Raw genomic sequence first — 25115 nt, 5'->3', positions numbered from 1 at the left:
TTAATTGTTTCATTGACTTTAATATTCTAGATTTGCTATTTGCAAAATCTTTCATGTTGTTCTCAGTTCTTCACATTTCTAGTGTTGTCTCATTTTCTCAGGAGACTCTTTCAAGGACAAGTTTTTTGTTTGTAATTTTCATGAATTACAACATTAAATTTTCTATTTTATCAGTTTGTATACGGTATTTAAAAAATATGTGCCCAATGTAAGATATGCAGATTTTCTATGTTTATCTCTAAAAGTTCTACAGTTTTTTTCTTTATAATTGGATCTGTTTTCCAATTTTAGTTAATCTGTGTTTGAGAATAGGTATAAAGTCACTTTGCTTCATTTTAGTCCCTATTGTTTTGGTTTGTTATTTGTTTCACTTGGTTTTTCTTTGTTGATTCCTTTTTAAATATGTATATATCCAAATGGTCTATCTCTCTCTACTCTCTTGTTACAGAACATAAATTCAGGCTGGGGAAATGACTCAGTATGTAAAGTATTCATACTGCAGACACAGGGACTTGAGTTCAATATTCGAAACCCATGTGAAAACCTCAAATACAGTGGTGCACTCTTGGTATCCCAGTGACAGAGTCAGAGAGAGACAGGCAGGTCTCTGAGGCTCAGTCCCCAGCTATCTGAGCCAACACAATGATTTCCAGGCCAGGATGAGACCCTGACTCAAACATATTAAACTGGACAGACCCTGAGGAAAGGCACTTGAGTCATACTCCGGCTTTCTCATGCACTGTATAAAACCACACTCACAAAAACAAGACTAATCTCCTTCTACTAGCATGGTTTTGTACTTTATTTAAGGTCAGTTGGCTACTGAGCTTAGTAGCTCAGGCCTGTAGTCTCTGCTACTGAGGAGACTAAGGAAGAGGATTGCAAGCTAGATGCTTCACTCACCTACCGAACCAGTTCAAAGCCAGTCATGACAACTGAGTGAGACACCACCTCAAAACACAAAAACGAAGAGTCGCTATGTACCAGGCCTTGGATTCAGTTCTCAGTTCTGAACAACGACAACAACAAAAGGTTGTTACTTATGCCTGGGTCTATTTCTGGAAGGTGTTGTATGAAGCAATCACATGCTTTACCTTTCAGGTAGTATTAGGGCTTCTTTTCAAAGTTATGTTGACTAGTCTATGTCCTTGAACTTCCTGTCTTCTCCTGCCTTATATTCTTCTCTAGTACTGAAATTAAAGGCTTGGAATCCCAAGTGCTGGGATCACCTTTGTGTAAGCTGCTTCTCTTTTAGACTGAATCAGTTTCATGTAGCTCAAGATGGTCTTGAATTAACAGAGCTCTGTCTGCCTCTGTCTCTGGAGTGCTAGGTTTTAAGGTGTACACCACCACTGGCCTCTATGGCTAACTAGAATGGATGCTGTGATTAAAGGTGTGTGCCACCACTTCTTGGCCTTTATGGTTAACTCATGTGTCTAGCTTTGCACTCTGATCTTCAGGCAAGCTTTATTTGTTAGATAATAAACAAAATATCACCGCAATTAAGAGTTCATTTTTTGGGCTCCTTGAAATCATTTCACTAGTATTTTTAATTCTGTCCCACTGTCTTCTTAGAAATTATGAAGTTTTTCATGTCCAAATCACAACATCATAGACTAAAAATTATTGGGTCCCTCCTGTTAGCTAGCATAGCAACCAATACCAAGAGAGAGTCTTCACTGTTACTATGGGAAAGCCTGTTTCCAATATCAAATAGTATGTCAAGAAGCTGAAGGATTTGGTTAAGAGTTTTTCATCTAGGTATTCGGATTAATGCCACAAAATCCTACACTACCTTTCTCCCTTTTTCCCTAACTCTATTTAAAATAACTGCACTTTTCGTTTTCTGTCTGCAGTGTACTTTAGCCTCCCACTTGAGTACAGAGCATAATCCAATTGAGAGGTGTGTGTACATCTCATGAAACACAATAAAGCATGATGAAGTATTTCTTAAATCATTTGCAAATGAATGGCTCTGGTATTCCCAGTCCACTCTCTGCTCCCCAGCAAGCTAAGAACAACTGTGGCTATTTATTAATATATGGATCCCCAATGACTTTAGACATCTAAAAGGCTGGATGAGATGAGCATAACCTAATGAAAAAAAATCAGAGAGAAAGGTACTGAATGAAAGATGCACACTGAAACTGAGAAAACAGCAGATAGTGCTGACCAGAGAAAAAAATCCTGCCAACCCTGTGCCATGGCACACACTGGGTAGCAGCAAGATAAAAAGGAAAGATATAACCTGGAATCTATAGAAAGAGTGAGTGACAAGGTCATAGCCAGAACCAATAATAAAAGCAAATCTCCTAAACTCTAAGTCTGTGCTACAACAGAAGGTGGAGGAGAGAGAAAAAAATAGGCATAGTGGGCATCTGATGACTTAGTTTAGCTACAACTAGAAGTAGAATAGGCAGCATGCTTTCTTAGAAGCAATTCTTGTTCTGTTCTGCCACATTTGTTTCTAAGCACTTAAGTATATGTTATATTTTTCCTAACCAGCTATTTTCATCTTTAAGTAAAATATCTATCCATCTCTTCAATGCATGGTGACTTACATTCCATATAATAGTATCTTTCATGTATATATTTCCACTATACAGTTGTTTTTTTAAAAAATCATCTTAACTCCAGAACAGAGCTGAAAATATTGCAAGAGCCACCAGGCTCATGTGGAGGAACGTGTAGCCCTGTGTGGTGATTCACATTTATGGTGTATCTTGAGTTTCCACTGCTACCCGTCAAATACTTGATGCCTTGACTACCTCATTAGGAGAGGAAGGGCAGATCATTTCATAACCTCGTGTGGCACAGAGGGAAAAAATCATTCAAGGAAATTCAGAATTTATTCATAATAAAAATCAAATCTCCTAGCAGGCCAGGAAATGAAAGGAGATATGATTAAAAATAAAGGATATGCATAAAACTTCTGCAGCAAGATGAGAAACAAGACAGGGAGCCATCTTCTTAACATCTATAACTGCTAGTTCCCACTGCAATGAAGGTCCTGATGAAGACAGGAAAAAATGAAACAGGAATGTAGGTAGAGGGTGGGAAATGAAAAAGCAACTCCATCAAGAGTCACAGGATTCAACATTTGAACTATTAAGTGAATGCAGAAGTATGCTTTAATGAAAATAATACACCAAATTATTTCATCAAGTTAGCAACATTGAAAGGAATAAAGATGAAGATGTTACATGTAACATGTCAAAAACATGAATCAGCATATGGTAATCTCATGAAAGTTATGCAACATTTATATGATGAAATCATAACATTCTATTGAAATACAAAAGTTAAATAAATGTAGTATTGTTGAACAGTTTAAATATTCATATTTAAGGCTGTTGTATTAATTTCCAATTTTAGATTCTATTCATCACCATCTAAAATTCAAATTTATTAGCTTGTAACTTCACAAATGATAACACTGGCCTAATGGAAATACAAATATGTAAGTAATAAATAATAAAGCCAAGATCCATTTAAAATAAAAAGTAGGTTGGTATATTTTTTTCTACTTATAATACCACAATATAAAGCTTGATAAAGAGATACTGAAAATAGACAAATGGAACACAATAAATAACCAAGAAATTGATCTATTTAGATTTTTATATGTGGTTTATTTGTGAGTGATAGAACAAGAGCAGATTTACAATAGGTGTTTTCTGGAATCATTTGTAAATAATAAGGAAAATAAAACAATATTAAATGTTGTTTCCTATTACATAAAGTGAATCAATGCAAGGCAGGGCGTAAACTTAAATTTGAAAAGAAAAATAGCAAGGCTCTCTGAAGTCAATGTGAAAAAAATATATGTGCAATTTACATATGAAGTGGTTTCTCAAAGAAAGGAAAACTGTAATAACCATGTACTGATTATTAAAAATATCAAACTAAAAATAGTTTTTCTTAAAAGAAAATATTTTAAAGATAGAGATGTTAGGGAATATGTTTGTCACTCATATAAACAAAAAATGATAGCCAACATTCATGAAAATATACTTCACTACAGATGCCAAGCATCAACAAAGCATGTCTAATTGAGACTGGGGGAAGGAGAGACCTAGAAGGGGCCTGGAGAGCCTGGATGAAAAACTGTGAATAAGGAAATAAAGGACTCTCTGGCCAACCATGATAGCCAGTTGGTGAGCTATAGGGTCAATGGAAGACCAAAAACAATGTGACGAGAAATACGGGACGACACCTGACACTGGCCACTGTCCTCACACTGTGCATGCTTGGGTGTGTGCACCTCCACTGGCACATATGTGCACACATACATATAACTCTCTCTCTCTCTCTTTCTCTCTCTCTCTCTCTCTCTCTCTCTCTCTCTCTCACACACACACAGAGAGAGAGAGGTATGAAACTGTTCTCACTCTTCAGTCATCTAGGAAATACAGGTAAAATGTAAACAGATTGTAACAGCCATTGTTGGTCATGATGTAGAACAAATGGTACTTTCGTATTTTTGCTGATGGCAAAGTCAGGTGTTTTGATAAATTTGAAAACTAAATGTCTTGTGATGCTCAGTCTGTTCTGGCCTGTTAAACAATTCTATTTCTAGGCCAACATATTCATATCTAAATACAAATGTTCACAAAAAAATGTATAACAGGAGGCTAAAGAGATGGGGTCTTTGTTTAAGAGTGACTTTTGCTCCTCAGAAGGATGCAAGTTCAGTTAGTGGTTCACAACTACCTGCCACACCAGCTCCAGGGGAATTTTGATACTCCAGGCTTCTGCAGATGTCCCCACAAAGAGACACATCTAATATTAATAAATACATACATACATACATACATAACACATTTGTATAAGCTTTCAGTAAACAAAACCCAGAGTTGTTATGGGACTCAGGAGATGGCTCAGCAGTTAAGAGTATTGATTTTGTGGAGGACCAGAGTTACATTCCCATATGAGATGGCTCACATTGTAACTGCTGTAACTCCATTTAGTTCTACTTTAATAATAGTATTTTCTTGCTAAATACTGGAAATGCAGCTGTTGGTATGGTTTTGAGTAGAATTGGAATATAAAAGTAGAAAGAGAGAAAACAACTCTGAAGGTTATCTCAAAATAATTAATAATAGTAATTCATAATGATAACACATTGCCACTATGTACTGGAGGTAGAGACACAGGTTAGTAGAGCACATGTACTTATCCATGATTGAGGGAGCCATGGATGAAGGATATCAGGGGAGATTTCCTGACTTTACTGGAGCAGACAGATTTCTCATGGGCTTGGAAAATGGACCTTCAATTACACATTTCAATCTAGTTCAATCACCTTAATAGTAGGAATTCTTTCTAGATTTCACAATAGGTTTACTGTCACTCTTAATTTGTTCTGTTGTGAGTTACTTTAGTAGTAATTCGAATAGAAACCCAAAGATTCTTAACTTAAATATTTTTTTATCAAATAATGTATTGTTTAAAAATGTTAACTGACCCCACAGGACATGAGAATTCTGTCCTGCTCTGCTTATGCACAACAAATATGGATACTAGTTTAATTACATAGATATATTTTATATTTCAATTTGCATTTGTTATTACTGGAATGAAACATAAATCCCTCTTCTGGAATTACACTATATAAAAGATGAAACTCAACAATGTGTTAAAAATCTAACATGATAGGTACTACTCTTAGTGACTTAAGTGATATAAAAATAATGGATAGAATGCTGAATGAAGACACTATGGGACTGAGTTTTATAGTGTACATAGGAACACAGGTTTGTATATGTATGGAATTTGAATCTCCAGAACTGATAAATGTATTCAGAAACTGGTTTTACATTAATAAAGTCTCTGACTGTATGCAAAAATACTTGAAATAAAATTCTATAACCAAAAGTTTATGAGATCAAGAGTTCAAGGAATAAAACTATGCCTGTGAATATTAGTTTAAAATACAACAACAAAAAAGTCACAAACTACCTGAAGAAATTATCTTCCCTAAGAAAAATATCAACTGATAAGACTACCCAATCACAAAGGACTTGAGTAGAAAGATTAGATAATAGAAAGTCATATGTTCAAAATGAATACAGAGCAAAGAGAAAAGGCAGAGATTTCCCCTTCATTGAAGACTGTGGAAAAGAGTTATGACTCTGAAGATAAGTTTAGATGTAATATGTAGAAATTATAGATCCAGATTTTTTTTTTTCAGAGAAATAGATGTTCTGCAAAGGGCACAACCAGAGACTGCAGCATAGAACTGGAAGTGAATGCTAAGGGAATTGCAAATATGCAACTACTTCTGATAAAAAGATGAAAAACTAAATGAAGTTTGAGGTAGGAGAGACATTATTTGTCACATGCTTAACAGATGTTCTACCAGGATCTAAGATTATTCACAAGTCCACATTTGAAAGGATTTGAGGACTTTTCAGAATTAGTGTTTTAGTTTCTTCTGTGTAGTGCTCAGACAGAAAGAAATAAAAGAAAACTGACAAAAGAATTTAAAGTATGCCCAGAGGGATATAATCTATCATGGTGGGGAGGCCATGGCATCAGGCAGGGTAGATGTCTTTGCCTGATCACACTCTTCCATACCATGGGAGAAGAGTTTGAACAGGAAGTGGGGCTGGGATATAAAGCTTCAAGGCTGGCTTCCAATGACCCATTTCATCCATCAAGACTATGTCCTAAAGGTGCTACAGCATTCGCAAACAGCTAGATACAAGTGTTCACCTGCACAGGAGCCTGGAAACAACATTGCACACTTAAATCACAGCCATCAGTGAAAGATGTGCTTCCTCAAAACCCTAATACAATCAAAGCATTTTCCAAAAGACCAAATATAGACGCATGGCCACTGAATTGCAAAACCCCAAAGATTAGCAGGGACTTGTCCTAATTTGCTTCTCTATAGCTGTGTTAAAACACCAACTAGAAGCAAATTAGGGGAAGGAAGGTTTATTTTGATTACAGGATATAGTCCATCAGGGAGGGAAGTCAAGACAGGAAACTAGAAGCAGTAATTAAAACAGAGAGTATTGAGGAAACTGCTTACTGCTGTCCTTCATCTTGTTTGCTCAGCTACCATTTTTATTTAGCCCATGCCCACCTGCCCAGGGTTGACAACACTCATGGTTCATGGTGCCTTACCATGTCAATTTGTAATAAACACTTATTGGCCAATCTGATGGAGGAAATTCCTCAGTTGTGATTCCTTCTTAGGTGACTCTAGGTTTGTGTCAAGTTGATAAAAACTATGACAAGAACCATATGAGCTACCAAATACTGAAGGAAAATAGTTATGAAAAATTAACTACTGAACTTTATTGTTACCAAAAATACCTAAAAAAATTAAATCTGTGACAACAACATAATAAAGAAAAAAATATCTAATTTGGGAATTTTGTTCCCAGACTGGTTATTATTCATGAGGGCACAGTGAATATTTTAAGACAGACCATATTTCATCAAACCTTACCAAGAGAAGCAAGAAAGGGTGTACTTGAGTAGAATAATACTAAATTCAGAAGGAAGTAGAAATATAGATTCTTAAGAAGCAATCATGCTTCAATAGATAGGCACATTTTAAATTAAATTATAAGGATCATGATTATTTATACCAGTAAATAGCAGATACCTAAACTTTCCCAGACACTATCTGTCCTTGGGGATTAGGAAGAGTTCTTTCTGTTCAAGAAAAAGGTGAAAGAGAAACAGAAGAAGAGATGAGTTATTGCAAAAGGCACAGAAGTAGGGACATAGCAAAGATGGTTTGGCTAGCCAAAGAATTTGCAGTTCAATTAGACAACGACAATGGCTGCCAAGGTTAGATATAGGACAAATTGCATCAGAAACATAAAACTTCTTGTTTATTTTATATTTTGTTTTATATTCTTATAACAGGGGCGCTACTGAGAAGTATTTAAACAACAATGCATACTTCCCAGAGCTCATTCTGATGAATTCCTTGAGGGTGGGCTGGAAGGAGTAAAGAATGAAAAGTGAATAAAGGACATTTGGGGAAGGTTCTAAAAGCCTGTGCCTTTGAAGTCATGTTGTAAACAATTGAAATACCTATCCAATAACCAAATAAGCAATAACAGCCAATGCTTACAAAGCCATGTTATCCGGCAATGGAAAGGAATAGTATCTATACTTGCTCTAGCATGTATGAATCATGGAAACTTTATACTAAGTAGGAAAAAAAAAATGGACTCAAAAGCTATATGCTGTTTTACCCCATTTAATAAAATATATAGAATAAACAAATCCATAAAGACAGAAAATAAAGTGGATTGGTAGTGGATAAAGCTGGGGAAAGGGACGTGGCTAATGGAATATTTTTCAAAGATTGTTTTCTCTACTTTCTTTCTATGCCCCAGCTGGGAAACAAACATGGGAAACATGTTTAGGTCATTTTCTAAAGCACTTAAAAAGATCAATAATGCTGTGCACAAGCCAGCCTAGCCCCTCATCCAAATTTTCTAAAGCCTACAGAAGCTACGCAACCCAAGCTAACCTTGTAGAAAATCCCAGGGAGAGTTTTCTGCCCTTTCTGTTTGTTCCAATGATCGTGATCTGCTCATAAGTTCCTGTAGTAATGTTTTTAAACTGGTTAACATGTGGCTACTGTCTTGAAAGCTACAGCCAACTCTATCACTGGACAATTTGGGGCAGTCCCTGGTAGGAATTATTTCCATGTTGGGGATAGCTCCATCCATGGCTTCAACCAGTCAGCACAAATATGAAGAAGATATGTAAATGCTACTATTGTTGTTGATGTTATATAATGGTTATTATTATTGATGTCTGCTATTTGTAACAGTGTGTGCATGTGTGTGTGTGTATTTGCCTGTGTGTCTTTGTGTCTGTGTGTCTGTGTACCATGTATATATAGTGTCTGAGGAGATCAGAAAATGATGTTAGACCCTCATAATTGCATTCAGAGATGGCTCTTAAGACATCAAGTGTATGCTGGTATAGAAACCAAGGACCTCTGCAAGAGCAACAAGTGTTCTTAACTGCTGAGCCATCTCTCCAGCCCTTGAACACTCTTAAGTAATAGTTATGGTTACACAATGCTATATGAACTTTACAATATGTAAATTTCTCTCAGTAAATGTTCTGGATTATACAAATCATGGCATCTTATTTGACCCACACAACTTTTCCTTTTGATTAAATTTCATTAAAACTATGTGGTCAAGATATATTTATTTTCCCTGACATAAATGTTCCACAGAACATTATCTATTCATGAGTATTTTTATGCTGATAAGCATTAATATCATGTCTACTTTAGTGTGTTAAAGAGACTAGACTATAAACCTTCTGCTCTGAGTGCGTCCATCTGTATACAACCAGGACACCATCCCAAGTTCATCAACATGCATATCATTTATTTAGAATACAAGGTCAAACATTGTTTTCTACGCTGCATGTATCACTTAGCATTTCACCAGGAGTCCTGAGGAGATTCCACACTTCATTATGGGTGGTAATATTTGACTATCTACTGGGTCTTACATTGCATTTTCTGGGCTTAAATTGTGCCTCTCTGATTGCTAATGAGGCTTAGAGTCTTTTTACACTTTTATTTTCTTCAGTGTTTTATGTTCTATGAAATGATTATTTTTCTATTGGGTTTTATGTGTTTCCATTATTGACTTTTAGGAGTTATTTTGTTATTTTGAATTATAATGCTTTTCAGAATTAAGTGCTACAAATAAATTCTCATACCAGGCTTGTGTTTTTACTTACTTTATAGGATCACTTAATAATCAGTTCTTTTCTTAAATTCAATACAGTCAAATTTCAATGTACCTCCATCCATAATGAATGCTTTTATGTATTAGGAAACTATTCTTCAAAGGTCATAAAGATATTCAATCTCTATATCTTATATATTTTCTTTACAAGGTTTAAGGCTCTGCTTTTTATTCTTAAGTCTTTATGTCAAGAACTAAATTTAATTCTTTGTAATTGTAAGACAGATTGACCAATTTTATTTTCTTTCAAGTGCCTAACCAATTACCCCAACACTGGTTTGTTAACAGCAAAACACATTGTCTACCCTTCCATATGTAAAGTTCTTGTTCATATACCTGTAACTCTTTAGGGTTCTTGCTTGAGTTTCTTAACGACTGTGGCAATCCCTGATCACATTCACTCACATTTTTCTCTACAACAATAGTAAAAGTTATACATATTGATTAATAAGCATAACTAAGTAATGTGGATCTTCTAAAATAAAATGCAAGTATAAAATGCTACTTTTAGAGGGCCTACTATGAAGATATTTAAAATATTTCTTTTTTACCCTTGTATCAATTGCATGTTAAAAGAGCATTTGGATATATATTAAGCTAAATACCATTACTAAAATTTGTATCACTTTTTTTATTCTTTTAATGTTTAAATTGCCTCTACAATTCACATTGAATTTCTGGCTATGTCTTTGGATGGTTGGGGAAAGGCCTGGTGTGGAGGTTTTGGCAGTTTTTGAGGTATTTTCTGCCTTCCTCCTTCCTTCCTTCCTTCCTTCCTTCCTTTCTTTCCTTTTCTTTTTGTCTTTCTTTCTATTTCGACTTCCTACTATTAAATGAATGGTGTACCACTGAGCTATAGGCCCATTACATTTCCATTGAATAGCACTATTACAAAATTGTAATGTTTTAATATTAATATAAAGAAAAAATGCCCCCAAATAATAATAATAATTTTTCTTCTTCTCCTCCTCCTCCTCCTCTTCTTCTTCTTCTTTTTCAATGCCTTACCTATTTTGGGCTTTTTGTTCTTTCTATAAAGTTTGGATTGACCTTGTAATATTGTATAAAAATTCTTTGTGAGGTTTTTATTGAAACAGCATTGGGACTATGGGTAAATTCAGGGATATTTGATGTCTTTGAAATATTAAAACTGTCTTTGAGTATGATATATATCTTCTTCATTTATGCAGGTCATCTTAAAGACTGTCTAATGAGGCTTAGAATTTTCCAAGTAAAGGTTTTCGCTACCTTCTTTTAGATTTTTTTTACATAACATAATTTTTATTGCTGTTAGAAATAATAGCTTTAAAAATTAAATTTTTCTGGATTGTTATTTGTGACAAAGGCAATGCATACACACTGCAGTTAATTAACATGGAATGAAGAAAGGAATGAGTTCATTCCATGTCTGCTCCATGAGGAGAATCTCATCGATGGTATTTCGGTGTTTATCCCTCCTTGTTTTCTCTTCTGTCAGCATGCTAACATACATACTTGGGGTACCAGAAAAACAAAGTAATGCATGTACTGTGTACAGCACATGCGCAGCAGCAAATTAATGTGAATTATCAAAGCTGGGGCTCTTTGTTTGTTTGTTTTTATTTTCCTTTCTCTTTTGTGGGTATAGAAATGCAGAGGCTTTTGCACATAAGTCTCCATGCTCACTATACCATTCACTCTTATTATTTTAAGTAATTTATCTGTAAACACAGACAAACTTTCTTGAGCTGTGAACTAATAGGGTTTTCTGACTAATGATGTATGACTACTGAGAGAGATAGAGTTGTCTAGGATCAATTCTAAGATTTGTTCATTGAGTCAGGAACCATCAGCCATGTCAAAGTGGGAAGAGGGTTGATGTGAAGAGGAGTTGCTATCACAGGGTAATTTTGGAAACTAGTTTCGTTCACCATGCTTTAGCTCCTGCATTTGTGATAGGCACAAACTAATCACATGTAACATGCGTATTTGCAGTCATTCTTGGCAGAGATCCATTTCTCACTCTACAGTATTTTCATTGACACAGAAGCACCTAATATCTAAACTTACTAAGCATCACATGGTACCAGATACAGCAGTCACTTGTTTTTATACAGAGTTGAAATTCTGTTATTCTAAGACATCCATTGTGGTCTGTGTTAATGATGTTAACCATGAAGACTTTGGATTTAACTTGTTAATTTTGTGAACAAGGTTTTTTTTGTTTTGTTTTTTTTTGTTTTTGTTTTTTGTTTTGTTTTTGTTTTTTGTTTTGCAATGAACTATGGCTACTGAGAGAGATAGAGTTGTAGAGTTGTCCTAGGATCAATTCTAAGATGTGATTAATTAATTAATTAATTAATTTTGAGATGTGGCCTCACAATGTAGCCCTGACAAGCCTAGAACTCTCTGTGTAGGCCAGGCTGGCTTCAAACCCACAGAGATCCATTTGTCTGTGATGCCCGAATACTGAAAATAAAGGTGTGTGCAACTACATCTGGCTTGGATTTAATTTGTAATCTGTGAAAACTGAGCCAAAGCTTAGCTTTTCTTATCTTCGGGTTCTTTGCAGGATGTGCTTGTAGTGGACAAGTAACCTTTAGCTCTGCAGTGTGTGTGTGTGTGTGTGTGTGTGTGTGTGTGTGTGTGTGTGTGTGTGTATGTGTGTCCAACCTAAGAACAATAGCAGGATAGATCTCATGAAGTCAACTATATATATATATATATATATATATATATATATATATATATTAGGTAGATTGAGCTTCCACCCCAATACTTGATTGTTCTGATGGAAGCTATCACTTCCAGGTTATGACCTCTAAATGTCCCCAAGTAACTGCACAAGGGAACAAGTGTAGCCCTAAATACCATTATTTATGAATATTCAGCCTATTTTTCTTTCTTCCTGTTTACCATTCAGCTTCAAATTCTGTAGCTTGTAAAATTCCAAAAGCACCCTAGATTTATAAAGCTTTCTGGTGGACAAATGTCTAAGGGATTCTTAGCTCCTAGCACCCTCCATGGAGTCATTGTACCCCAGATCCAGCCTGAGCATTAGTCCTAAATTAGGTAGCCTTCAAAAGCCTTACCCCTGGTGCTGGATACCTCCAGGACAAGGTCTTTTCAGAAAGCTTCCCACTTAAACTAGACTTTGTTCTCAGACATTTGGAGCCTAGGGTGAATACATTTTTTTCATCTACTTCCTACAACAAGAATGTTTCAGTACAGTAGCAGCTCTCTGTGCCTTTTCTGTTTTGCAGCAGGAGGTCATGGGAGTTTCCTGTCATTTGTGTTTTACATTTCAGTGGCCTTAACCTCACCATCTGCAAACATTGCAGGTGACATCAATGAAAATCTTTACCTTTATATATTAGATAAACCACTAAATTGTCAACAAGGGATTTGGTCCCCAAAGGGAGATTTTCACCAGTCAGTCCTGGGACACTTCATGCAACCAAACTCTGTGTGTCAGAGGACAGAATTCAGTCAATTATGTGTTCTTCCTGGGTGCTTGTGGAGGTTCCTCACCAGAATTCTCTGACTTGGTTTATCATTGTTTAAACATTTTCCATTGTTTAAAAATCGCACAACCCCTGAGGCTGGCACTCTGCCATTAACAACTACATCACCCTCAGACATCTGAGTTCCTTTCGTGAATCCAGATGTGATGTTTCTTTTCATAATGCCATGTTTGGGAAGGTGTGGTCAGAGCATTTTGTTTTCTTTTTCTCATTGTCTCCAAGTGGTAGAGCAATACCTTTCATTTAGAGCATGGTTTGTCTCTCTTGAAATCTCCGTTTCTACTTTAATACATTTCAGACTAGACAGGCAGAGAAAGCCTCATCCTAATTTTAAAGGAAAGAAAAGTGGTCCCCACTAGGATTGACCTATCCAAAGGTCCTCATCTGGTTAAACAGCAGGAGCATGAGACCCTCACAGCCCCTTTCATCCATTCAGTGACATTTTTATTGTAACATGCTGCCTCTGTGTCTCCTGATTGATTTGGCTGACAAACTTTGGTCCCTGGATGAATGATAAGGACCAAAGAGCATGTTATTGAGAGCTGTATGTTTGTCTGACAAGGCTCAATAGAACAGATGCTAAGTTTGTCTAGACACCTACAGTGCCATTAAGAATACAGGGAGCCACCAGAAAATCATATATAACCAACGTCAATGGAATAGTTTATTGCAGTATGCTAGCTAATATATACGACTGTAAGATTTTCAAAAAAAGAGACCATGAGAAAGATTGTTTGTAGGGTTTTAAGATGTCTTAGTAGATAGGAAATGCTTGTAAAACCAAAGGTGGGCAGAACATAAGGATATATGTAAAGAATTATCTTGCAACTCTAGACTGAGCTGCAATGCCACCTTTAAACTTTTATCCTCCCGGTCTTCTGAGAGGCAGGAAGAGGGAGCATATGCTTGACTCCATGAAGCTGTCCATCTGCCGAGCCTTGCTTTCTTTGGGGAATTCCACTTGGTGAGACACAGCTAAGGACGTCACAGGGCTCTAGACTCCAACCCTGTTAACCAGCACAGGGACCTCTTGCTGGTGTCCTACCCAGCCAACCTGACAGTTTACAGCGATCTTTTATCTCCTCCCAATATGTGCAAAATCCTTCAGTGAAAGAAGCTTGCAATGGGAAATAATCTTTTCATCGTATGTATTTACATTCACATCATTATTTAGAACTATCATTTGTTGTGATTTCAGAATATATATCAATCCTACTATTTTGATCTATTATAAAGGATTTTTCTATATGGATATTTTTTGTAGAAAGAATTTGGGTGGTGGTACAAGAACATGTGACCCAGGGAGACAGATGGTTCAGTGGGAAAAAAGTGCTTGTCCTGCAAGTGTGAGGATGAGAGTTTGGATCTCCCATCCATATCAAAACCAGGCAGGTGAAGTAGCCACCAGCATTTCCCACACTCAGGACCCAGGAACAAACTGGCTAACCAGACAAACAGGACTGGAGTTGATTGGCCAGTGTTGTGTGGCTACAGCAAGTGGCCCTGCCTAATGAATAAAGAGAAAGTGAAGAAGATACTCAACATCAGTTTTGGACCTCCACATCTGCATGTACAGATGTGCATATGCATTTACATACACATGCGCCTGTACTCAGTGGCAGCAATTATAAAGAAGTAAATTCAAAAGACTGTGCTGGCTAGACTTGCATACCGGACGGAGTAGCCAGGTTTCCTGCAGCATTGTCCATCTCTTCTGGAGAAAGTGACATGGTGTCCTATCAAGCTCCAGTCTGCCCTCTAGTGGTCATTCTACCTCTTGCGTCCAATTCTTGCCCCTTTTACAGTATCCTCACTTCTAGACTGACCTTTTCACTGACCCTCTATAAGGACAATTTTAAAAAACAATTTTCTTCCACGAGCTCTGCAGCTGCAGGAAAAGAAAAATGGAGCAGCCTCTTTTCTGATCCCAATATGACATCACACATCACTCTGAAATCTCTCACTGTTCTAAATTGTCTGTTAAACTCTAGGTTTTCTAAAGCACCTTGAGCCTCATTTTATAAGGCAATTCCTAGGTACTGCTATTAAAATTAATTGAGTTATCGTTAAAGGGGAACCTCATGAGATGGAAGTCATCCTCCACGTCTCTTATTTTCAAAGCAGTTGATCACCTCTATGCTTAGCATGTGCTTCAAATGCCCAGCCCTCCCTATTGCATATGCACTGTCTTTAGCACAGCATCCGTGTTGGAGCCTGACTCCCTGGGATCCTGACATTCAGTCTGTCTCAAGTCCTAACAAGAAGCCTGAAATGACTCCTCCACAGGGGTATTTCTTCAAAACTCTGTTTTTCTCTTGTTTTATTGAAGACAATGGGTGCTATGATTTCCAGACCTATCTAAATTAGAGGATAGCATACAAATCATCATTTAATTCCTATGCTGGCCACATTCTGGGGTCTTTTCTCATTGTTACTTTACCTTATCTCAATTAACCACTCAGAGATGTCATTCTAGGATAGAAGGTCTCGACATCAGAATACAGACAGAAAGCCAGCAAGGAGCATTTAGAACCACCTGGATACTCTGAAAGACAGAACAGCTAAGAGATGCCCTGTGAGGGGGCAGGGTGAGTTGGGAGGAGCAAAGACCAAGTATTGGCCTGAAGCTTCTTAATGAACATTTCAGTTCCCAAATCTTGAATAGTAGCTTAAATTTCACTTTTCTTTCCAGGTCGCCTTTGTACACAGAATTACTTCTTGGATTATCCTTAACACTTGAAAACATGTTGCTTCTAGGACACACATACTGTTTAACGACTACTCAGTATCTCTATGCCTGCGGCCAGTGAATAAGGTCTATCATCAGCCATTCTCTTGATCCTGATCTTCTAACACACTGCCCTATGATATAGCCAGATGATATAGACTAGATGGACACTGGGCTCAAAGAATTCTCAGACACTAATGAACTTGTTTAGGTTTTTGTCACAAATATTATGGGGAGGAGTGGCTACAGAAACAAGTGGAATTCTATTGTCCCTCATATTAATTCCATACCTATACCCTCATTGAGAGCTAACTGGCTAGGAGTCCTCCTCCCCTTATTCAAGGCCATCACAAGGTCAGCTACTGCAACTTCTTTCTAGGTTCCCCTGATAAGTGCACTGGACTGAACACCATGACATTTACCTTGCTGATTTTTCTAGAATCCCAACCAGTCCCATAAGGAAAAACTTGATGTAGTCTCTTGCAGGAACTCCCCAGTCAACACTCTCTGGGCAACTGTGGTCATAGGGGAAATAAAGACACACACTACTTCATACATGCCTCTTGGAGACGACCTACATCAGACATCACCCATCCCAACTCCTGGGGCCTGTAACAGATGGGCTGAATCAGAACCTCTTGCTTCCAGAATTAGTATTCATTGCACAAAGCCACCAAGTCATTCTTGTAGACAATGAAATTGGCAAGCTACTTCCCTAACTGATAAGAACACTGCCACTTATGGTATCTAAATGATTTGAAAGCACAGGTTTCTATTGAGACATCAGAGGAAGTACCAGCTTGCCATTTCACTAAAAGCCCCTCTTCCCAGGTGAGCTTTGTGGGAACAACCCTGATATGCCAAGATGAAAAATTGAAAGTCCCATTAGGCCCCATTTAGTAGAATTACTGGGTATTTTTTTCTCTCTCTCTCTCTTTTTTTTTTCAAGTCAATGAGTACAAATTACATTTTCTAATGTGTCAGCATTTTTCTAATTCACATTCCAGTAGGAATCATTGTTACTGTGGGTACTGGATATACTCCATGCCCAGAAGCTAAAATTGGTAGATGAAACAACTCATTTGCAGAATTCTCATGCATTCACCAAGCAATGGAATACGGGTTCCTAGAATTGGATCATAGAGCTCCCATGCAACTGAGAATCATGGACCAGAGTCATCATTTTACATTAGAAGCATTGGAATGACTTTCAAGCTCTGCCTACCTCATACTCTGTTCTGAAATCCGTCATCATGGTCTATTTATTTCTAACCCCTCACCTTTCCAGTGCCATATCCTTAACCTTGGACAACCCAGACTTTCTTGCCTCTATTTCAGTACCTGGTCTTAATCTCTTTAAATCACATAGCACATCTGCCTGATACTGCTCTCTCCCCCTCTGTCTCTGTCTCTCTCTCTCTAATTAGAAAGAATATGTGTACAGATTTTATTTATATTTATATATATATATATATATACATATATATGCAAATTTATGTCCTTGGAAATATAAAGGACATTTTGTCTCTCCTTGTACCTTGTGAGCAGTAAAAAGACCATAGTGGATGTGGGTAATATTGTCATCTTAACAGGATCTAGAACCACAGAAGGGACAAGCTTCTGGACATATCCTGGAAGGATTATCTAGATTATGTTCATTTTCTGAGACTGACTCTAAATGTGAGGGGTATCGTTCCATGGGTTGGGGTCTTTGAATGAATAAGAAGCAACTGAGTGCAAGTATGTGTCACTCCTTGCTTCCTGATTTCAGATAGATACTAGCATGTGTTTCTTCAAGCACCTTTACTTCACTGCCAGGGTGCACTAAACCTTTGAGTCATGAGGCCAGATACATTCTTCCTTGCTTACAGTGCTTTGGCTAGGATATTCTATCACAGGAACAGGAAAAGAAGCAAATACAATGAATCCACAGTAGCCAATAGTAGAAAATGCTCAGGATGGAGCACACTGGGAGGCAGTGGAAGGACAGATACTCACTTAACTAATTGCAGCCATTTTCTTTTTCATGTCTTGCCATACGTCTAGCAGTCTTTTGAGGCCTTTCAATGTATTATCTAACTTGGTTTCCTCCTACAAGACCCAGAATCACATGCTCTTCTTTCTCATTTTAGAGAGGAGAGCTGATGCACAGAGGTCAAGTAAATGTAACCAGTCCTTTGGTTGGTGGAAAGGGAGAGGAGGGAGAGAGAGAGAGGGAGAGAGAGAGAGGGAGAGGGAGAGAGACAGAGACACACACACACACAGAGAGCTATGAATCCATGCTTGGAGCAGTGAAGTCTGACCCCAGTGGCTGTGACATTAGTACTATACCAAGCTGCTCCTCACACTAGACCATGGAGCACTCCCTGCCCCTCACACCACTGTGATGCCACAGACCCAAAGCTGAGGAACTTGACATCGTGGAAGCTAAGTGCCCAAGGGATAACATTCTTTTGTAAGTTAGAGGAACCTAAATTTACATCATGCCCCAGCATAACAGACACAAGGACAAGGACAGATATATTTTTAATATCTCAATAGACACTTTATAACATTTCACTCTGTGAGGCTGAGAGGCATGAAATCAGGCAATCAATAAGTGTTAAGGGTATAAAAAGCACACGTTTACCTTGGTACCACTGTAGCCACTAATTTAGAAGGAAAAGCCTATGAGAAGTCCCTACAGAATGCCAAATCTTTCTTAGAATATAATAAGCCAATAAATGCATATAGAGAGTCTGAAAACTCATCCAAAATGGAAGTGTATGTTTGCAGGATCTATATTAGTGATCAAAGTCCCATGCCTTGGTCCCAACTCACTGTTAACTATTCATCTGTAAGGATTTTAGTTGTATTTATTTGCCTTTCTTCCCAGCTACTAGAACCCCTCTGTAGCTTTTTCTTAAGCCTCCATCTCAGCTGTTATCCAGTGTTATTGCTTCTCACCCTCCAATCTCATCCATCCATCTCACCACCAAGTAGGTAGTGTCTGGTAAATTAAGCCCATTGATCAAACTCCAGGCTCATCTGATTTCTCTGTGCTACTCTAAAGGCTAAATCACATTTACATCTGTCTGGTTGCTTTCAATATCTCCTGCTTCTTTAGAGAAATACTACCACAGTGGGCCACCTCAGCCTGCCTCAGTGAACCCTCACCCACAGCTGCACCAAACTTCGCCAACCTACTCTTGTTCAGTTTTTTATATCAACAATGCTATACTCTTACCCCTTCAAATATGATTTCATCTAACCCCTTTCTTCTTTACATCCCATAATGTAAGCTATCCCAATGTTGGCAAGTGTGCAGTCTGCTATATGACTCATAGACATCAACAAACCACTGTCCAGTCTTCTTTTCCTTTTTCATCTAACATAGTGTTTTGCCTATGTCGGTTTTTTTTTAACTTTTTATTTTATGCACATTGATGTTTTGCCTGGATGCATGTGTGAGAATGCCAGATCCCCTGGAACTGGAACTACAGAGAGTTGTGAGCTGCCATGGGCACTGGGAATTGAACTCAGGTCCCCTGGAAGAGGAATCAGTGCTCCTAACCACTGAGTCATCTCTCCAGCCCTTTGCCTATATTTAATGAACATACTTAATGCATACATGCTAATTCACTTGAACAAAAAATACAGTCACGAAGATTCTTAGCTTGAATGCCCCATGGGTACATCTACCAGCCCAAGCAGTAAGTACCTTGTGCTTTCATTCGGTCTGTTCAAAGTCTCTGGTAGAACTCTAAAAACAAAATCTATGGTCTTTCTTTTTGCACATATGCATTTGTTATATAATACTGTGCCCCACCTCTCCCCCCCCACTTTGATTCTGTGCTAACTTTGTGTTTGCTTTGCCAGTCAATCCCAGTGGAAATGATGGTGTGCTGGTTCTGAAAGAGGTGTTACCTCAAGCTTGTCTGACTTGTCCTATTAGAATCATGTTGCAAAAGCAAGAACAAGATTGGCTTCAATGACTGGAGGGGTTAGACAAATCCAATCATTCTGTTGTCTGTCCAACAAACAAGACAGGGAGCCCCCCAAAAGACCACTACCTATTTTACCAAGACATGTGAAAGTCAACATGAGCCCAGAATTGAATCCAGCCAAAAATTTCAAGGTGAACACATGACAGTTCTTAAAGTCCACTAAGGGTCCAAGTGATTTGCTGCATTTAGTTAGCTAAGAGACACAAGCTCCTAATTCTAACACCTAATTACTTTAATCCCCATCTATAGGACCTAGAAGTGGGGCCTCAGAGACCTAACTGCAGGCTCCAAGCCCTACCAGGCTCTGACCACCCTCTGGTCCTGGGTAATTGGCCACATTCCAACAGCTTACTGATTTTACTACTGCCATTACTCTCCAGGTTTGTTCAAACTTGAGAGTTTTAATCTCATGTTAATAAATCCGTGGCTGTTCAGGCAATTTGTTTGGATATAATTATGGCCATCTCCTAGGAAATTACTGCCACCTAAGTTATTACACATTCACCTTGGAGACACTGCATCTGGGGCTTCTTGTGCAGTCAAGTGTTCCCTTGCCAGAGACCAATGTATAATACACTAAAGTATGTTCTGCTAAATTTCTCATGCTTTCCTGGCACAATTCTTGCCAGAAGATTCTAGCCCTCAAGAATGAAAAGGAGAGGATATGTCTGGGGCATGCTGCAGCAGGGCTCTCAGACCGAGGAGGGCAACACTGGCTTGAATTCCAGGTTTCATTTTCCTTTCATCTTACCGTCTTGAGAAAAATGTGCCTGTGTTGCTTCCATTGAATGACTTGCCTCATAGAAGAATAGACAGAGTATAAAATTTCCACAAATTAGAAATCTCCAATCTCCAGGGTCTTTGTAGAAATTTCTGTACTAGGAAGTCTATTTCCTCTTCTTTTTCCCTTTGAAAAATAGTGATTTGTGGCCATAATAAAGAGGATAACGTGCAAAAAATATATACCTTTGTACCTTCAATCAGTGGCATATCAAGGGCAGAGCAAAGGAATAAGGATTCCACAGGCACAAGTAATAAAGGGAACAGTGTCTGTAGAGAATTAAAACAATAAGAAGATGGTCCAAGAAGGTCAGTCTGGGTTCCACTGCTGCCATAAGCCATATTTCTAAGACAGTGTTATGGCTAAGACATTCCTTCTTGTTGAGGTCCTACATCATCCCAGCTCATATTTCTACTTCCATATATGTATGTATGTGTGTGTGTGTGTGTGTGTGTGTGTGTGTGTGTGTGTGTTTTCTCTCCCAAGAAGCCCCTTAAAAAGACTGAAAACATCACTCAAGGATCCCTACAAAGTTTAGACCATTCAGGAGATGCTCTTAGTTTTTTATCTCAACTAGTAGTCCCTATCAATAAGGAAAGGGTGTAGTCTTAGAAACTGAGACATGAACTGTGCTTTGCTCTCCTAGAATGTAGCTAGCAGGGATCTAAAGAGGTCTTGTCCTTTGTATGGAGGAACAAAGGTAGTAAACAGAGCCACTCCAAACCTCCTGCTCCAAATTTGCTTCCTTTTTCTCCCTACAGGGAACCTGTGGCTATAAGTATGAATCATATGGTTGTATAGCCTCACATCAGTTCTGATAGCTCCAAACAATTACTACCTGCCCCCCCCCCCGCAGAAAGTATGGAGTTTAGACCTGCCCTGCGGCATCAGTACGATCTTGCAATTTGTCAGAAATGAACATTTTGGGTCTATCCAATACACGCTGATTCATAAATTCAAGAGATCTTAGCTGTGCATATTTTAATAAGCATTCATGTGAACTTGATGCATGTTAAGGTTTTTTCACATCCTCTATGAAATAAATACTTACGACCAGAATGACCTGTGTGTATGTATATACATCACTCTGCTTGGTGTATAAACAGGTAGGTCATCCATTACCAGTCAGACATTACTAAAACTGCATCTTCATTATTTTATGTGTATGAGTGTTTGCTTGTATGCATTCATGTGTACCATGCATGTGCCTGCTGACAACAGAGACCAGAGACTGGAACTGGAGTCACAGGTGGTTGTTAATTGCCATATTAGTGTTGGGAATTAACAGGTCCTCTCCTAGAACAGCAAGTGCTCTTTATCATTGAGCCATCTCTCTGGGCCCTGCATTTGAATTTTTAAATCCCCTAAGACCTCTTGAAAAAAAAAGTCTTGATCTCCACTGCTATGGAGAAATAAGACCACAAGTAAATCTAAATTTGGCCGAGAACAATGCTCCCAGTATTTAATTCCAAAGACAATTTTAACACCGTCTCTGTGAAAGAACTAAGACTTGGATTTATGTAAAGATGGTACCACTCTAGCCAAATGTCACAATTTCATATTAAGTTATTGTGAATGGATTCTCCACATTTCTGCACTTTGTAATCATATGACATGTGGAATGTCTTTTTCCATGGAGTGCATTAAGCTGACAGTTCAGTCCTCTTTAGCCTTTCCATAGGGAATAGTAAGAGGTTGAAGGAAATTATGCCAAGTTCCACATTGCTTCCAATTCTTTGACATGACCAACTATACTACAAAGGGGTTTCTGCATCCAAGCCTGCTACAAAGACTTCAGAACCCTGTTATACTATCCCTTCCTGTGTGAAGTTCCCCCGAAACTCCCCACTACTTTTTCTCCCAGAAAGTTACTGTCTACTCCCTCATCCGAGCTCCTTCAATACTTTGAAGCATTTGTTGGACACCTTTCAAACAGTATGCTAAGTGAAATAAGCCTGGCAGAGAAGGACCAATGCCACATGATCTCACCTACATGTGGAGCTTTGAAATGTTCTCTCAGAGTAGAATGGTGGTTGTAGAGCAGAGAGAGAACAGAGATGGATAGAGTTTGATCAAAGGGCATAACGCTTCAATTGGAACAGAAGAATAACAATCAGTCACCAACTTCACTGTGTGGTGACCACAATTAATCACAATGTATTCTCTATTTCAAAAAATGATAAAAAAGGAGACATTTTTTATAATGTTCTCACAACTTCAACAAAAAAAGATAAGCTGGTGGAGATGATAGATATGCTAATTAGCTTGATTGAATTTTTCTACAGTGACAACATAGATCAAAACATCACATCGGATCTGATAAATATGCAGTTATTATTTGATAATTGAAATAGATTTTTTAATAAAAATAGGAAAGTGAAAGTTTGGCTGTGGATGTTTTCAATGATAGAATGTTTGCCTAGCATGCATGAAGCCTTAAGTTTTTATCTTCAGCACTGTATAAAGCAGGAATGTTAGTGGATACAGAAGGGAGAGGCAGGAGGATCAGGAGTTCAAAGTAATTCTGAGCTACAAGGCAAGTGAGTTTGTGGCAAGCCTAAACAATATAATACTCCATTATAAGTACATAAGTAAACAGCAAAACATTGCCTAGTAGTTTTTTGTCATTTATATTCAAGTCAATGTCCTGATCCAGACTATAATCCTCTTGACTACAGAGACTACATCTTGTGCATATGAACACAACCAAGCTGGTCAAAGATGTTCTCAGTATAAGCTTGTTGTTTCTCTGTGTTGCGATGTAGTGTAAAAAAATGTTAATTTATTATTGATATTGTCTAGTTATTATCATGCATTAAAAACAATCGATTCTGGAAAAGCAATTTTGAATGTCTATTTACATCTTCACTTGCTTTTCCCATAGCATCAAACCAAAAATACAAGTATACTCCTAGTCTCTGCCTTTCCTTGGTTGATGAAGAAGACCTCAAAGGAGAAAAGAAATGAATCTTGATAGACACCCCTCCCAGCAATCTAAAAATTACAGTTACACAGGCAGCAAGAAGGGCACAGGGTTTCCCTGAGACCATTTTATCACCTACTGTCTCAGCCTTGCCCAGAACAAAAGCCATGCATGTTGCTTCTAGCCCTTTACATTTACTGTCATCTCTACTTGAGTTTCTTGAATTAAAGTGCTCCCACTTCATTTGTGGAATCTAGGCCAATGTACCAAGACTTCTAGGTTTTTGTTTTTTTTTTTTTTTTTTTTTTTTGTGTGTGTGTGTGTGTGTGTTTACTGAAAGTTAAAGCTAAACTGCAACTTCTGGCTAGCTGGCAACTCAGGGCTCATCTCTAAAAAGAAGTGCCTCTTAATTCTGCTCAATTACTCCAGTGTCCATGAGAGCATTAGTCCCAGGAGGGCACTAGAAAGGAAATCATTCCTGAGATTGGTTTCAAGTAAGCTAACTGAGAATTACTATTTACCAAGAGGTGTCTGATTGAATGGGAATGTATTCCAACATGAACATTTTTTCATGTCCAAAAATAGAACAAAAGTAGATGAGGTCTTTCCATCTTACAGTACTGAAATTCTGAGGGCATCAGAGTGCCAATGACCTTAGAATAGATCTGTATAGGGAATAGGGATTTTAAAGTACTAATTTTATACAGAGTAAATACAAATTCTGTTCAACAGATGGGCACAAATAACAGACAAGTCTACTTCTTTTTCTGGTTATAGTTTAACAACTCACAAGAAATAGTTACTTCCACCTTAACAGCAAGAAAAGGCTACTCTAGTGAGAATGAATTTGAATAACTTTCATTTAATACATTGAGTACTTGAGCACAGAAAGAAGACCAAACAATCACAAGTCTTTCCTGGGAAACAAGACATAGATGTTGCCTACATCGCAAGTGGAACAGCAAGAGGTAGAAGAATCCACTCTCATCAGGAGAAAGAAAAGACAGCAGACTAGCCACTTCCAAAGAGTTATGTGAGAATTCCATGATCAATTTTAGTGCTGAGATATTCAGATGACTGAGATTCCACTTCCTGTTAACACAGCTGGGAACTTCCGGAAGAAAAGAGAAGAGATTATATGTATAAATTCAAGTCAAGGAAAGATTTATAAAGTACGAGACTGAAACCACAGAAGAAAAAAAAATGTTTATTGAGTTTTATCAGCATAAAGACTATCACCTTATGAAGGACATTGATAAGAAAATGAACTACCAATACCCAAGCTAAATGAAACATTATACAGACATTATGCAAATTTGGAAAAAGTGCATCAGTTGGTGAACTAGATAAGCCATTCCTACAAATCAATAATAAAAAGTGCCATAAAATTGGACAGAGAACTTGAACAGGGGCTTCATGAGTTATTGAACACAAGTGGAAAA

The sequence above is a fragment of the Phodopus roborovskii genome, unplaced genomic scaffold, assembly GCF_943737965.1.
Source record: "Phodopus roborovskii unplaced genomic scaffold, PHOROB, whole genome shotgun sequence".
NCBI classification, from domain to species: Eukaryota; Metazoa; Chordata; class Mammalia; order Rodentia; family Cricetidae; genus Phodopus; species Phodopus roborovskii.
This window is presented reverse-complemented; position numbering follows the sequence as displayed.